We start from the raw sequence: 13150 nt of genomic DNA, 5'->3' as shown, positions 1-13150 counted from the left end.
TCTACCCTGTTAAACATAATAAATAGAACTTTTAAAGTGAAACCAGTCCTCCCCAATAAGGAGGACGTCACAAAGGGTTTTTACCAGTTTTGTACATGTCAGAAAGAGGCCCTGTTCATACGAGCCCATTTGGGCCGGGAGCGGAACGGAACGGGGGCAGAGCAAACCGGCGCGATCCCACCTCAACATCTGGGGAGCGTGCCGGATCCGTCTCGGATCCGTCCCTACCGGCGAAAATGCGCAGTAAAAAAGAACCACCTACCTAGGTGGTTGTAACCGTTGGAGCGCCGCAAGCCGGGCCGTGGGATCGGCCGGCTTGTATATGTGGCGAGCATGCGCAGTTCGGCAGCCTCCCCCTCCCAGCCGACTCTTCCTCCCCGGCATCTGATCGTGCCGGGGAGTGACGCGCCGCGGCTCCGGGGATCTGTGGGATCCCGCCGCGGCGTTCCAACTTTGGTGCGGCTCACATTTGCCGCAGATCAGCCCTCCGTTTCCCTGCTGTGTGGCAGGGACCTATGATCGGCAGGCAACCGGAAGAAGTGAGTTTCACAGAGGGGGGAAACTACTGAAACAGCCCTCCTTTGTGTAATGACTTTCTGAGCCTTTCTGAACCTCCAAAACCTCGGCATCCCAAGAAGACCCTCATCAGAACCAGCTATAGGAATGTTTCACCGTTGCATGGATTCTCTGAAGAACACGAAAATGGGATCTGTGCCTTCTTGCCACACACTGAGCATTTATGAGGCTTCTCCCTTCTGTGGACACCTCCAGGCAAAAGGAGACAAGCGCTGATCATCTCCTTCAATGGGCAGAGCCCATCCTGGCTTTCTTCTCTGTGAGGTCTATTTGAGGTCTTCAAACATGGCTAAAGCTCCATCCACAGTCCGAGCATTTTTAACATTTCTTCTTCGTTAAATTAGGATTTCTATGTAGACTGAAGCGTTTCAACTACTTTATATGGTCCGTGGTTGTCCTTTAGGTGTGAAACAAGAGAAGAGCTCTTTTTATGATCTAAGTAGTTACACAGTTTCTCCTTGTGTGGGTACTTAGATGCTGTAGAAGATTTCCATACTCTAATCCATTTCCATTTATCTAATGCAGTTGAAAACTACTACTGTTATTCAATCTCTATCCATCTGTGCATCTGTGAAGAAAAGTACTCTAGTTCCTCCAAGGGTTAACATGATTAATAGGTGCCCTGGTCCTACTTGACGGCTTTCATGATTAGAGCCTCCCTGTAGCTAACATCCTTATCTTTTCCAAGAATAGACTCCAGAATGTGGTCATTAGTTAATGGTGAGAACCTGTATCCAGTTGTGTAACCAGCAGGGAGGGGGGATTAGGAGGGGTGCTGACAGCCTTTGGAAAATTCCATCAAGGAGGACCCTTGATTGGGTCATTACAGCCACCTGACCATAGTGAGGCAGAAAGTAAAATATGGGTATAGACTAGAGGGAAGCCACACTAACTTTATGCTCATGCCGTGCTACTACGCCTTGATATTTTCTTCTTCATATCGATAAATAGTTTTACACAGAGTAACTTAGGCTACAGCTGGAATACTTATGCTGGAAAAAGAGGTGCTATCTAATACCAATTATTTCATGTATTAGATAGAACAGTTAGCTTTTCTTGTTTTTCTGTTGCTAAGCTGCAGAAACTATACTGATTAGTGATGTCTTGTTTTAAAATCCTTAATAAACTTTTATTACTGTTACTCAATCTCTTTCCACACTCTGAGCACTCAAAATGTTTCTTCCATGTAGGTTGTTAGGTCCTGTGGAAGATGGCAACTCAAACAGAATCTTTTTCCACACACAGAGCATTCAAAAGGTTTTTCCCTTGTGTGGCTTGTCAGATGCTGTTGAAGACTGCCACTCAAACTGAAACTCTTTCCACACTCTGAGCATTCAAAAGTTTTTTCCCTGTGTGAGTTCTTCGGTGCCGGTGAAGAATGCCACTCTGACTGAATCTCTTTCCACACTCAGAGCATTCAAAAGGTTTCTCCCCTGTGTGGGTCCTTTGGTGCTTATGAAGATTGCCACTGTGACGGAATTTCTTTCCACACTCTGAGCACTCAAAAGGTTTCTCCCCTGTGTGGGTCCTTTGGTGCTTATGAAGATTGCCACTGTTACGGAATTTCTTTCCACACTCTGAGCATTCAAAAGGTTTCTCCCCTGTGTGGGTTCTTCGGTGCAGCTGAAGACTGCTACTCGTACCGAATCTCTTTTCGCACTCTGAGCATTCAAAAGGTTTCTCTCCTGTGTGAGTTCTTTGATGCAATCTTACACTCCCCGTGTCACTGAATCTCTTTCCACACTCTGAGCATTCAAAAGGTTTCTCCCCTGTGTGGGTTCTCTGATGATACTGAAGATGGTTACGAAGCCTGAATCTCTTTCCACACACTGAACATTCAAAAGGTTTCTCCTTTGTGTGGGTTTTTTGATGCACTTGAAGACCCCCTGTTGCACTGAATCTCTTTCCACACACTGAGCATTCAAAGGGTTTCTCCCCTGTGTGTGTTCTTCGGTGCAGTTGAAGAGTGCCACTCTATCTGAATCTCTTTCCACACACTGAACATTCAAAAGGTTTCTCCCCTGTGTGGATTATTTGATGCTGTTGAAGATGGGCACTCTGACTGAATCTCTTTCCACACACTGAGCACTGAAAAGGTTTCTCCCCTGTGTGGGTTATTTGATGCTGTTGAAGATGGGCACTCTGACTGAATCTCTTTCCGCACTCTGAGCATTCAAAAGGTTTCTCCCCTGTGTGGGTTCTTTGGTGCACTTGAAGGTTGCCGCTCTGAGTGAATCTCTTTCCGCACTCTGAGCATTCAAAAGGTTTCTCACCTCTGTGTATTCTTTCGTGCACCAGGCGCTGTGATCTCTTTTTGATGTACTTTCCACACTGAATAGATTTACCTGCCTTCATAATCCTGTGTTTTGGAAAATTTACATTACACTGTCTTCCATCTCGCTTTTCACCCATATGGCTGCCTTTCTTTATCTTAGGTCTGCCTCGATTACTGACATTTTCTTTCAAGTCTTCCTTTTTAACTTTATCTGGCATTTGCTGATGAAGTTCCTCACCCTCCTCATTCCTCTGATCATCCTCTGCTGGAATAAAGAGAGAGGTCCTGTTAGCACTTGGGAGGACTGGTAAGCTCCAAAGGCATCTATATGACTGAAGTAGGAAAGGATTGAAAAACCTTTGGCCTTGTCCAGCTTGGCTGATCTGAACTAACACTCCACCTTTCCCCAGAATACCTAGTATTTAAGGATACCTCACACCCCCCCCCAAGACCCACAGCTCTGCTCTTGCACAGGAGTTTCTCAGCCTCCAGATTTCAGGCCCCCAGAAGGCCTCCACACCCTCTTTTCCAGTGGTCTTTATGATTGTACCAAACCAAAGGTCGCTCATAACTGAATCAGAAATCCCCCATGGCTATTCCTTGCCTGTTTCCTTGTCATAACCATGAATGATATTCCCGCTCAACCAGCTCATCTGGGAAGGGGGGGGAGAGAAAGAGGGAGCTAGATAATTCTTATATGGAGAAGGAAAGAAATTGAAATGTAAAAATTCTTCTGGAAGTACAGAACCATGGTCAGGATCAAAGCCCTCAATCCCAACCACTATAAGGGGAATGCATCTGTGAGGGAAAGCACTCTAGTTCCCCCAAGGGTTAATGTGATTATTAGGTGGCCTGGTCCCACTTGTTGGCATTCATGATTACAGTCTCCCTGTGGCTAACCTCCTTATCTTTTCCAAGAACAGACTCCAGAATGTGGTCATAGGTTAATGGTGAGAACCTGTATCCAGTTGTGTAACCAGGAGGAAGGGGGGAGTTTCTGACCCTCCAGATCTCAGGCCCCCAGAAGCAATGCTCTCTCTCTAATCTGTGGAGTCTTGTGAACAAAAATTCTACTTCATGAGCTTCTGGCATTAAAGTTGTCAGCTTGCAAAAAATGCAAAAATTTGTTTACTCTGGAGCCATCCTTCCTGAGCTAAGGGGAAAATGTGTGAGCCGGAGGCTAAAAAACTGTGAGCTAGCTCACACTAACTCAGCTGAGAGTGAACACTACCCAGAAGGCCTCCTCCCCCTCATCCAGCACTCAGTATGATTGTACCAAGCCAAATGTTGCTTAGAAGTGAATAAGAAATCCCCCATGTCTATTTCTTTAACCTAACCATAAATGATACTCACTCTCAGTCAGCTCATCTGGGAAGGAAATATGCTCTTGGGTGGCGTGTGAAGGACCTCGAGGTTCTTGTGATCGGCCCAAACTTCAAAGGGTACCCTCGCCCCCTCCAACCAATGTCTCCAAGTAGACAGGGCGAGCCAGATGGCTCCAGCCTCCTTGTCCAAAACAGCCCAATTTTGCTCAGTGGTGTTAAACGTCCATGAGACATAGGCTAAGGGGTGTAATTTACCATCTTCTTGCAAGATGGCTCCGCCCATGGCCACATCCGACACGTCAACCTGTACAACAATTTTTTTTATTTTCATCCGGATAGGCTAAGACAGGCTTGGACATGAACAAGGATTTAAGGTTCTCAAAAGCAGCGTGGCATTCTGAGGTCCACTGTAATCGAGCACTGGGCTTGGTGCTCTCCAGCCCCTTCCCCTTAGTTTTAAGCAAGTCAGTGAGGGGGAGGCTGACCTGGGCAAAATTTGCGATGAAATTTCGGTAAAAATTCAAAAATCTGAGGAAGGATTGGAGTTGCCTCTGGGTACGAGGGGCTTCCCACCCCAGGACATCCCACACTTTTGCTGGGTCCATTTCCAATCCTTTAGGGGATATATGGTAGCCCAAAAAGTCTATTTCTTCCTTATGGAATTCGCATTTGGACAGTTTGGCAAACAGCTTGTGTTTATACAGAGTCTGAAGCACTTCCCTCGCCAATTTGATGTGTGATTGCTCATCTGGGGAGTACAGTAAGATGTCATCCAAATAAACAAGGGCCTCCCTGAACAGGTGCTTGTGCAACACTTCATTTTTTTATAGCCCCCGGAGGGGATTTTTTATTAATTTTTTATCACTACAAAAAACTACAACAGAAAAAAGGGAGGGGGAAAACTACACATACAGGAGAAAGTAAAGTACCCACTACTATCTAAAAACCGAAGATAGGAGATCTGCCCACTAGCTTTGATACATCAAGTCTTTTCATCATTAATCTTTTTATAAACTGAGTCCAACATTTAAAACCTTTTACCCTCTAAGTTTGGATTTAACTGCCCAATAACAGTACCCCCAATCATCCCCAAAAACCAAAGTTCTCAAAGGCACCAAACAGAGTCCTTCAGCCTTTATTTCTTATTTTCTCTTCTCTTCCGTAACTTGTAGGGACTTTTCGGGGCTGCTGCCCCCTGCTCAGACAGAGAGTCCTCGCCCGAAGAACCAGTTTCCAGCTCGCCACTGGATCTACTGTCCTCTTCTTTTTCCCCATCCTCTGGCTTTTCCAGCTGATCCTTTAGAAATTCTTGAGCGTTCAGAACAGAGTCAATCCTTTCTTTCTTCTCTTTAATCTTAAACGTTATGCCTTCTGGAAATAGCCATTTGTATCCGATTGAATTTGTTTAAAGAAAGAGCACAAGTTCCTTGTATTTCTTTCTACGTTGTCGTACTTCAAATGGAATATCCTTTAGCGTTCTGACCACATTCTCCCCTGCCTTCAGGGGGGTTGCAGCTACTCCTTTCAGGATAACATCCCTGACGTGCCTCTTCGAGAATCTTACTACAATTTCCCCAGGCAGGTTATTTTTCTTTATATATCCTGAATATGACCTGAAGGCCACATCCATGTCGTTGAGTAACAATTCCGCCTTTATTTCAGTTACTGGGGCAAGTAGCTCACTCATAAGTTCTTTAATATTTTCTCCTCTGTTCTCTGGCACCCCCTGGAAAGCATCTGATCTTCCAAAGAAGAAGTTTTCTTTTCCAATTTTTGCATTTTCTTCACCTTCTGCATTGATTCAGCCACTTCCTTTACTTTCTCAGCATCCTGCTTCATTACTTGGATCAAATCAGTTATTTGCGTTTGTTGTTGTGTAATACTTTGTGTTACCACCGATATCTACTCTCTGAAGTTATTCAGCTGTTCCAGTAGACGGCGCATGCACTCAGCTACACCTTTTGCCATCTCACTGGTCGTTTCCGGCTTTGGAGACTCTGGTTTCGTTTTCAGTAGTCTTTCTTTGTCTTTGTCCCTCTTCCCCGCCATCTTTTTCCCGTTTGTTTACTGCTTAACTTTGATTGGGTAAGTACTTCTGGGCAATCAATTGCACTTTTCTTCTGCTCCCCCCCCTTTCGCTCAACAGTTTAAGCGCATGGGAGGCGTCCCCCCCCCGGCTCGCTTTTCCCATTCCACAGGATAGGGTAGGGAGCGTCTTTTCTTTCAAAAATCATTTCTAAGAAGACTCACGTTCATAATTGGCCTTCCGACCACGCTTATTTCACCATTTTTAATGCCCAATCTCCTGCGCTTGCTCCGGTTAGCTTCACTTGCACCATTCGGTCTCTCGGCTGGAAGAACCACTGGAGCAAAGGGGAGACTCGATTCTCTGGCATTCCGCCATCAAAGAGGCTACCCCTCAAAGCTCCTTGGCCAGGGCCCCTTCACCGGGACCCTGGGGGGGTTACGAGCCTGCTCGCCCCCTCCTTCTGCCAGAGCACGGAGACACCCCCAGGAGGTCTGGGAGGTGAGTCCGCAAGCGTGCTGTCATCAACCGGAAGACCTCTGTGCAACACTTTATTGATCAAGTTCATGAACACCCCTGGGGCTCCCTGAAGCCCAAATGGCATGACTCAACACACAAATTGCCCCAGCAGGGTATTGAAGGCAGTCTTATATTCGTCCCCCTCCCTTATGCGCACCCGGAAATATGCATCCCTCAGATCCAGTTTGGAAAAGATTTTTCCTTTTGCCGCTTCAGCTAGGAGATCCTTTATTAAAGGGAGGGGGTAAGCATTCGTGGTTGAAACTGCATTTAGACCTCTGTAATCCGTACAAAGGTGGAGCCCCCATCCTTCTTCTTTTGAAACAACAGAGGAGCAGCAAATGGGGAGGAGGAGGGGTGGATGAAACCCCAGGCTAAATTTTTACCAATGAACCACCTCAGTTCCACTTTTTTGGAGGGGCTCATAGCATAAAGCTTACCCTTAGGTAACTTTTGCCCCAGAATCAACTCAATGGAACAGTCCGTGTTACGATGTGGGGGCAACTCGTCAGCTTCCTCCTCCTCAAACACCCTAGCTAGATCCCGATAAGCCAGGGGAATGACATGGAACTTCTCCATTGCCAGGCAACGTACCGGCTCATCAGGAGGGGTAGGTCCCCACATGGGATCCCAGCCATGGCTCTTGCACTTTGGAGAGATGAAACACACTTGCCCCTCGTCCCACAATATATATGGGTCGTGGTCATGTAACCAAGGACTCCTCAACACCAACGGGAATCTGGCGGCAGGGGTAATAAAAAATTGTCAGTGTTCCCAATGATCCCCCACTCCCATTCGCAATGGTCTCATCTGGTATTTACACGGCTCTGTAATGGGAGAACTGTCCATCTGTGTGAAAACTATGGGGTCCAACAACTTTTCCACAGGGGCTCCCAACCCCATCACCAAAGAGGAGTTAATAAGGGCTCTCACATCATAGACACGAGTACGTCTTGGTTCATTACAGTCATGGTAACAAAGAATAAAGGGGGTAATTTTGGACCTGCTGTTCAGCGCCATTTACAGCAGGTCCTGGCCTTTTCCCACCGGCTCATCTTCCTCACTGGTAGCGGAACAGGAACTCTCCCCTGCTACTCCAAACTGAAGGGCTCATTGAACTTTAGCTTTCGCGGCCCCCTTCTTGAAGGGGGTATCTGGTTTCTTCTTCCCCACGTCCTTAGCTGAAGCCGACGCTCCCACGGCCCTGGGGCAATAAGCGGCAAAATGCCTGGCCTCTCCACAGCGGAGACACAGCCCTTGCTTCATGCGCATCTCTCTGGTGCCATCCTTCGGTTTTTGGACTTTTGGCTTTGTTCCAATAGACCCTAGCCAGGGTGTCTGAGCCGGTCTGTCTATCTTGATCATCTGGAGACGGGCCTCTGCATCGGCAGCTTCTCGCATCCATGCACTGAAAGAGATGGGGCGCACACTCAATATGGTTTTGGGGATTTCGGGATGGAGCCCACCCGATAGTGCTCGGCCAGTACCCCATCCGGCCACCCCTGCACTTTAGACGTGTACCTCTTGAACTCTTCCGTGAAGTCACGCACTGTGCGTCTGCCTTGTTTCAACGTGCGCAAGTAGTTCTGGGCACGCTTGCTTTCCAGTGGGTCTTCGTACTTAGTTCTTAAAGCCCACATGAATGCAGCCACCTCTTGTAGATCAGGACCTCAGGCATTGTGCAGACTCACGTACCAATCTGCGGCTCCCCCCGAGTTGCGCCGCTATATAGTCCACTCTTCGAGCATCAGTAGGGAACAGGTGGCCCCACGTTTGGATGAACGTCTCCACCTGCACCACAAAGAAGGCCAACTTCTCCGGGGTACCATCAAACTTAGCATCTAGTAACCCCTTAGGGAGAATCTCTGGCATCCTAGGTCCCGGAACTGGACCTACCGGAGCCGGGGCTGGCACATTCGGAGGGGGGGAAGGTACCTGCTGCTGCTGTTGCAGGCGCATCTCGGTGCATCTCGGCTTGCACTAATTGTGCCACTGTGCCTGGAATTCCCATCAGGGCGTCTTCCACCACCCGAAACAACCGGTTCTGGGCTTGTTCCATCTGGGTGAGGCGATCCTCCCAACCCCTCTTCTCCTCTTTGCGATGAGGACGTGCCCCTGTCTCGTGGGCTGGTTAGTATTTGTTAACGGCTTCCCCTCGTCGGTCCAGGGGTTAACATCAATGACTCTTGAGTGGTTGTATCGAACGTGGACCATTCAAACCCCATTGGCTCCCTCAATCCGTGATGGAAGAGCCCTCCTACCATTCCCAGTCCCAGACCCAAAGACACTGGAACATGTAGAGGCGGAGGTGTTGTAGGAACCACGGTCACAGACGAGGTGGTGGTAACCAGCACGGCCGTGGTGACGGGTGCAGTAGTCACCGGTACCTGTGGTTCCCCTGGTGCTGACGATCATCACAGTTCATTTTGACAATGATGCGGGTAGAGGAGAGATGGATTCCTGACTCTCTGTCAGGTACTTCAATAACTCAGTATCAATTGCAGGTTCTTAACTAGATTCAACTTTATTGATCAGAGTGAGATGAAGTCGACTTGGACTCTTTGAGTCAGGAATGACACATACAAAATGGCCATAGTAAATATAGTGGGTTCATACAATACCCCCTGACACCTAGAAGCCAATAAGCAATGAATACAAAACGCGGGGAAGTGTCTAACGGTTCAGGGGTGAGCGGGAGAGTCGGAGGCATTCGCGCCCAAGCGATGAGCACTCAAGGCCAGTAGGCAGATAAGGAGCAAAAACGAAATGCAGCTGCAGAGGAAAGCGCATTCCAGCAGAAGGGAGAATTACCTAATGGCGGGGCTACCCGACAGCCCAATGTTGAAGAAACAGAACAGTATTATCCTATAAGGAAATGGAATGAGACTCCCAATGGTTGTTCTTTGTTCCTGAGGAAGGACCAGGAGTCTGGAACACTGAAATATTACCTAGGAAAAGTGTTGGATATTTACTTTGGACTCTGTATTTTCCTATTGTGGATCTTGTTGGTGTCTGTATCTTCCTATCAGGGGTTATATGACTATATATGCATTTCACTTTATTGAAGTCTCCTTTGTATATTTTTCGCGGGAGATTCAGCTCACGGTTGTTTTCTGATTTTTTTTGCCCATTATCTACTAAGCAAGGCGGCACCGGAAGCTTCAAGGACATTCCACTATGAACGAGAGAAAGGCTTCGTCTTCGGAAGAGTTCTGCTTATAAGATATTGCAGTCACATACTCCACGCTCACACCTCCCCCCTAAGGAATTCCCCTCCCCCAGCATCTATGGCAAACTGAGCGAAGCAAGGTTTGACAGCAGGGAGCCAGTTGCCTGATCTGGAGTAGCTAGAAAAATGTCAACTTGGCAGTGTTTGTCACCTGAGCCTCCATTAGTAAGGAGGCATCCAAGACCACTCTCGGGCTCTTGACCAAGAAGAAGAAGAAGAGAAGAGATTGGATTTATACCCCGCCCTTCACTATCCAAAGGTGTCTCAGAGCGGCTTACAAACTCCTTCCCCTTCCCCTCCCCACAACAGACACCCTGTGAGGTCGGTGGGGCTGAGAGAGCTCTTGACAGAAACTGCTCTTTTTTCAAGAACAGCTCTTATCAGAACTATGGCTTTTACCCAAGGACATCCAGCCAGGTGCAAGTGGAGGAGTGGGGAATTAGAGTCCACACACTTAACCACTACACCAACAGTGCCAGTGTTAAAGGTATGTGATCAAGAGTCGGGAGTTGGCTCCCCAAATATGAATCTCTCCCCCCCAAAACAAGGTTTCCCTCTAAGCTGAGTGTGAGCTAGCTCACAGTTTCTTAGACTCCGGCTCACACATTTTTGTCCTAGCTCAGGAAGGGACGGCTCCAGAGCAAACTAATTTATGCAGCAGCCAAATCGCTCGCTCACAACTTTCGTGCCAGCAGCTCACAAAGTAGAATTTTTGCTCACAGGGCCCCACAGCTTAGAGGGAGCATTGACTCCAACCCAGCCAGAGACCCTCTGTCTTTGACAGATCCAGTCTCAGCCGACTCTGCTTCAGCCGCCTCACCACGGCCTCCAAACCCTCAGCCAGGTTTCCCGGGATGACATCCGGCTGGCTGTCCATCAGCAGATACAGCTGGGTGTCGCCAGCATACTGATGGAAACCCATTCCGAAACGCCAAGCTAGCTGGGTGAGGGGACTCATAGAGTTGTTAAGTAACACGGAGGAGGGGGTAGCCCCCCGAGGGTCCCCGTATGTCATGGGGTATCGAGAGGAAACATTCTCTCCCTGCACCACCCTCTGCCTCCGACCATGGAGAAATGAGGCAATCTACTTCAGGGCTGTCCCTGGTACTCGAACTTCAGCGGGATGGTGAACCACCACTTGTGTGCGCCCTCCTCGTGAACCTGCGGGGTGCTGCTCAGGTACGAAGAGTACTGACCCAGGGGGACCCAGGCTTCGGTTCTTAACAAAATCATCTCCAGATCACAGGCAGAGTGGATGTTTGTGATCCCACCCAAGGGGAAGGGTGTGTTTGTAAAGGGTGGCAACAGAGAAAGGAGGATCCGGCCCCTTCCAGAGTCTGTCTGAGGGCCGCTCATCCCCTTTGCCTCAGGCCTGGAGACAACTTCGCCAGCTTGGGTGGTGACGGCCACGACACTGGCCTCAGTTGTTCCCGGGCAAGGACACACACATGAACACAGAAAGCTCAGGCCGTGTACTGAATCAGACCCTTGCTCCCGTGAAGTCAGTACTGTCTATTCAGTCTGGCACTGGCTCTCCAGTGTCTCAGGATGAGGTCTTTTGCATCACCGCCTACCTGGTCCTTTTAACCAGAGATGCCGGGGATTGAACCTGGGACCTTCTGCAATGCCAAGCAGATGCTCTGCCAGGGAGCCGGAGCTCCTCCCCAAGTAACAGGACAGGCCTCAAGATGGTGTATTGCTATTCGATATTTTGATTCAGGCCTCCTCACAATGGCAGCAATTCACACCTTTGGCACCTATGAGAGATCCTTACCCAGAAAGGCCACATTCCCATAGTTCTCCAGCATGACTTCCCTGTGCAGAGCTCTTTGTCCCGGATCCAGCAGGGCCCATTCTGCCTCAGTGAAATCGACCGACACCTCCTTGAAGGAGAAGGGACCCTGAAAGAAAAAACAGATTACCTCATCAGAGATCATGTCAGGAAGAGACTGCCTACTGGAAGGGAGTAGTTTGGGAACGTACAGGATGTAAGGCTTGGGACGGGTAAAGGGAACAGCGTTCAGAGGATCTCTCGCCCAGACACCTCGTAGAAACAACAGGAGCAAAAAAAAACCCTGAGAAAGGGGGAGGGACCCAGGTTGTCCCCTGCTCATCTCTCCTACCTGGGCTGGAGGGGCAGCAGCCGTTTCCACACCTCTGGAAGGACGACGGCCCAACAGCATCTCTTCACTGCCTGTTCCTGAGACAAAGGAGGGAGGAAGGGTGTTTGCTTGTTTGTTTCACTGCTTCACACGCCCCCTTCCCAGGGTTGTGACACCTCGCCCTGTGGAAACTCAACCAAGTTTTGAACACTTTTTCCTAAATTCCGGGAGAGGCAGAAGAGAAGCACCAGGTACCTACGAGCCTCAGGGATTATAAATGCTGCCAACATACTTCAGACTTCTGTGAGACCTGTTGTCAGAACCCACAGCCAACACCGTAGTACACGCTTTCAGGAAAGGTAATACTTTATTGAAGAGCTATAGATGCATTAACATAGGCACTGTTAAGAATGACGGCTGCCCATGGGGCATAATAGGATATAGGGCAGTGAAGGCGAACCTTTTAGAGACCGAGTGCCCAAACTGTGACCCAAAACCCACTTATTTATCGCAAAGTGCCAACATGGCAATTTAACCTGAATACTGAAGGTTTACTTTAGGAAAAAAACAACTCATACATTAACTTAAGATGATCCAAACAAAGTAAGGAAAGCAATCTCAAATGCTTTCATTTACTTAAAATTATTTGGCTGAGAGAATTACCACAGTTTAATGATGGTCTGGGCCTGGCTGGGGCGATGGCACGCGTGCCCACAGAGAGGGCTCTGCGTGCCACCTCTGGCACCCGTGCCTACAGAGAGGGCTCTGCGTGCCACCTCTGACACCCGTGCCATAGGTTCGCCACCACTGATATATGGTATTCGTATTCACCCCCCCTGCCCTGGCCAATGAGCTACCCTCCCGCGCGCGGGAGAAGACCTTTGACCGTTTAGCGCAGAAGCTGGGGACGCAACACTCTCTCACGGTTCCCAAGAAAACCAGACCAACATCTCCACCTGCAATACTTAGAGATAAGCATTGTAGCAGCAAAGAAGCACAGAAGGAATGCAAAGGCAATTAGAGGACAAGAAACCTCCCCCCACCCCCCATGGCAGCATAGCTGACACCCGTGTCTGGCCGGGGGGGGGGAGGGAAAGA

General features: G+C 48.6%; 1 pseudogene; it reads right to left on the bottom strand.

Annotated features, from left to right (window-relative positions):
• Positions 1-1744: 1744 nt before the first annotated feature.
• LOC107109894 overlaps positions 1745-13150 on the bottom strand; it is a 31134-nt pseudogene continuing 19728 nt past the window's right edge.

The sequence above is a fragment of the Gekko japonicus genome, unplaced genomic scaffold (assembly GCF_001447785.1).
Source record: "Gekko japonicus isolate JY-2015 unplaced genomic scaffold, Gekko_japonicus_V1.1 scaffold4011, whole genome shotgun sequence".
Taxonomy (NCBI): Eukaryota; Metazoa; Chordata; class Lepidosauria; order Squamata; family Gekkonidae; genus Gekko; species Gekko japonicus.
The sequence above is the reverse complement of the archived record's forward strand: the minus strand, read 5'-3'. Positions and strand labels throughout refer to the sequence as shown.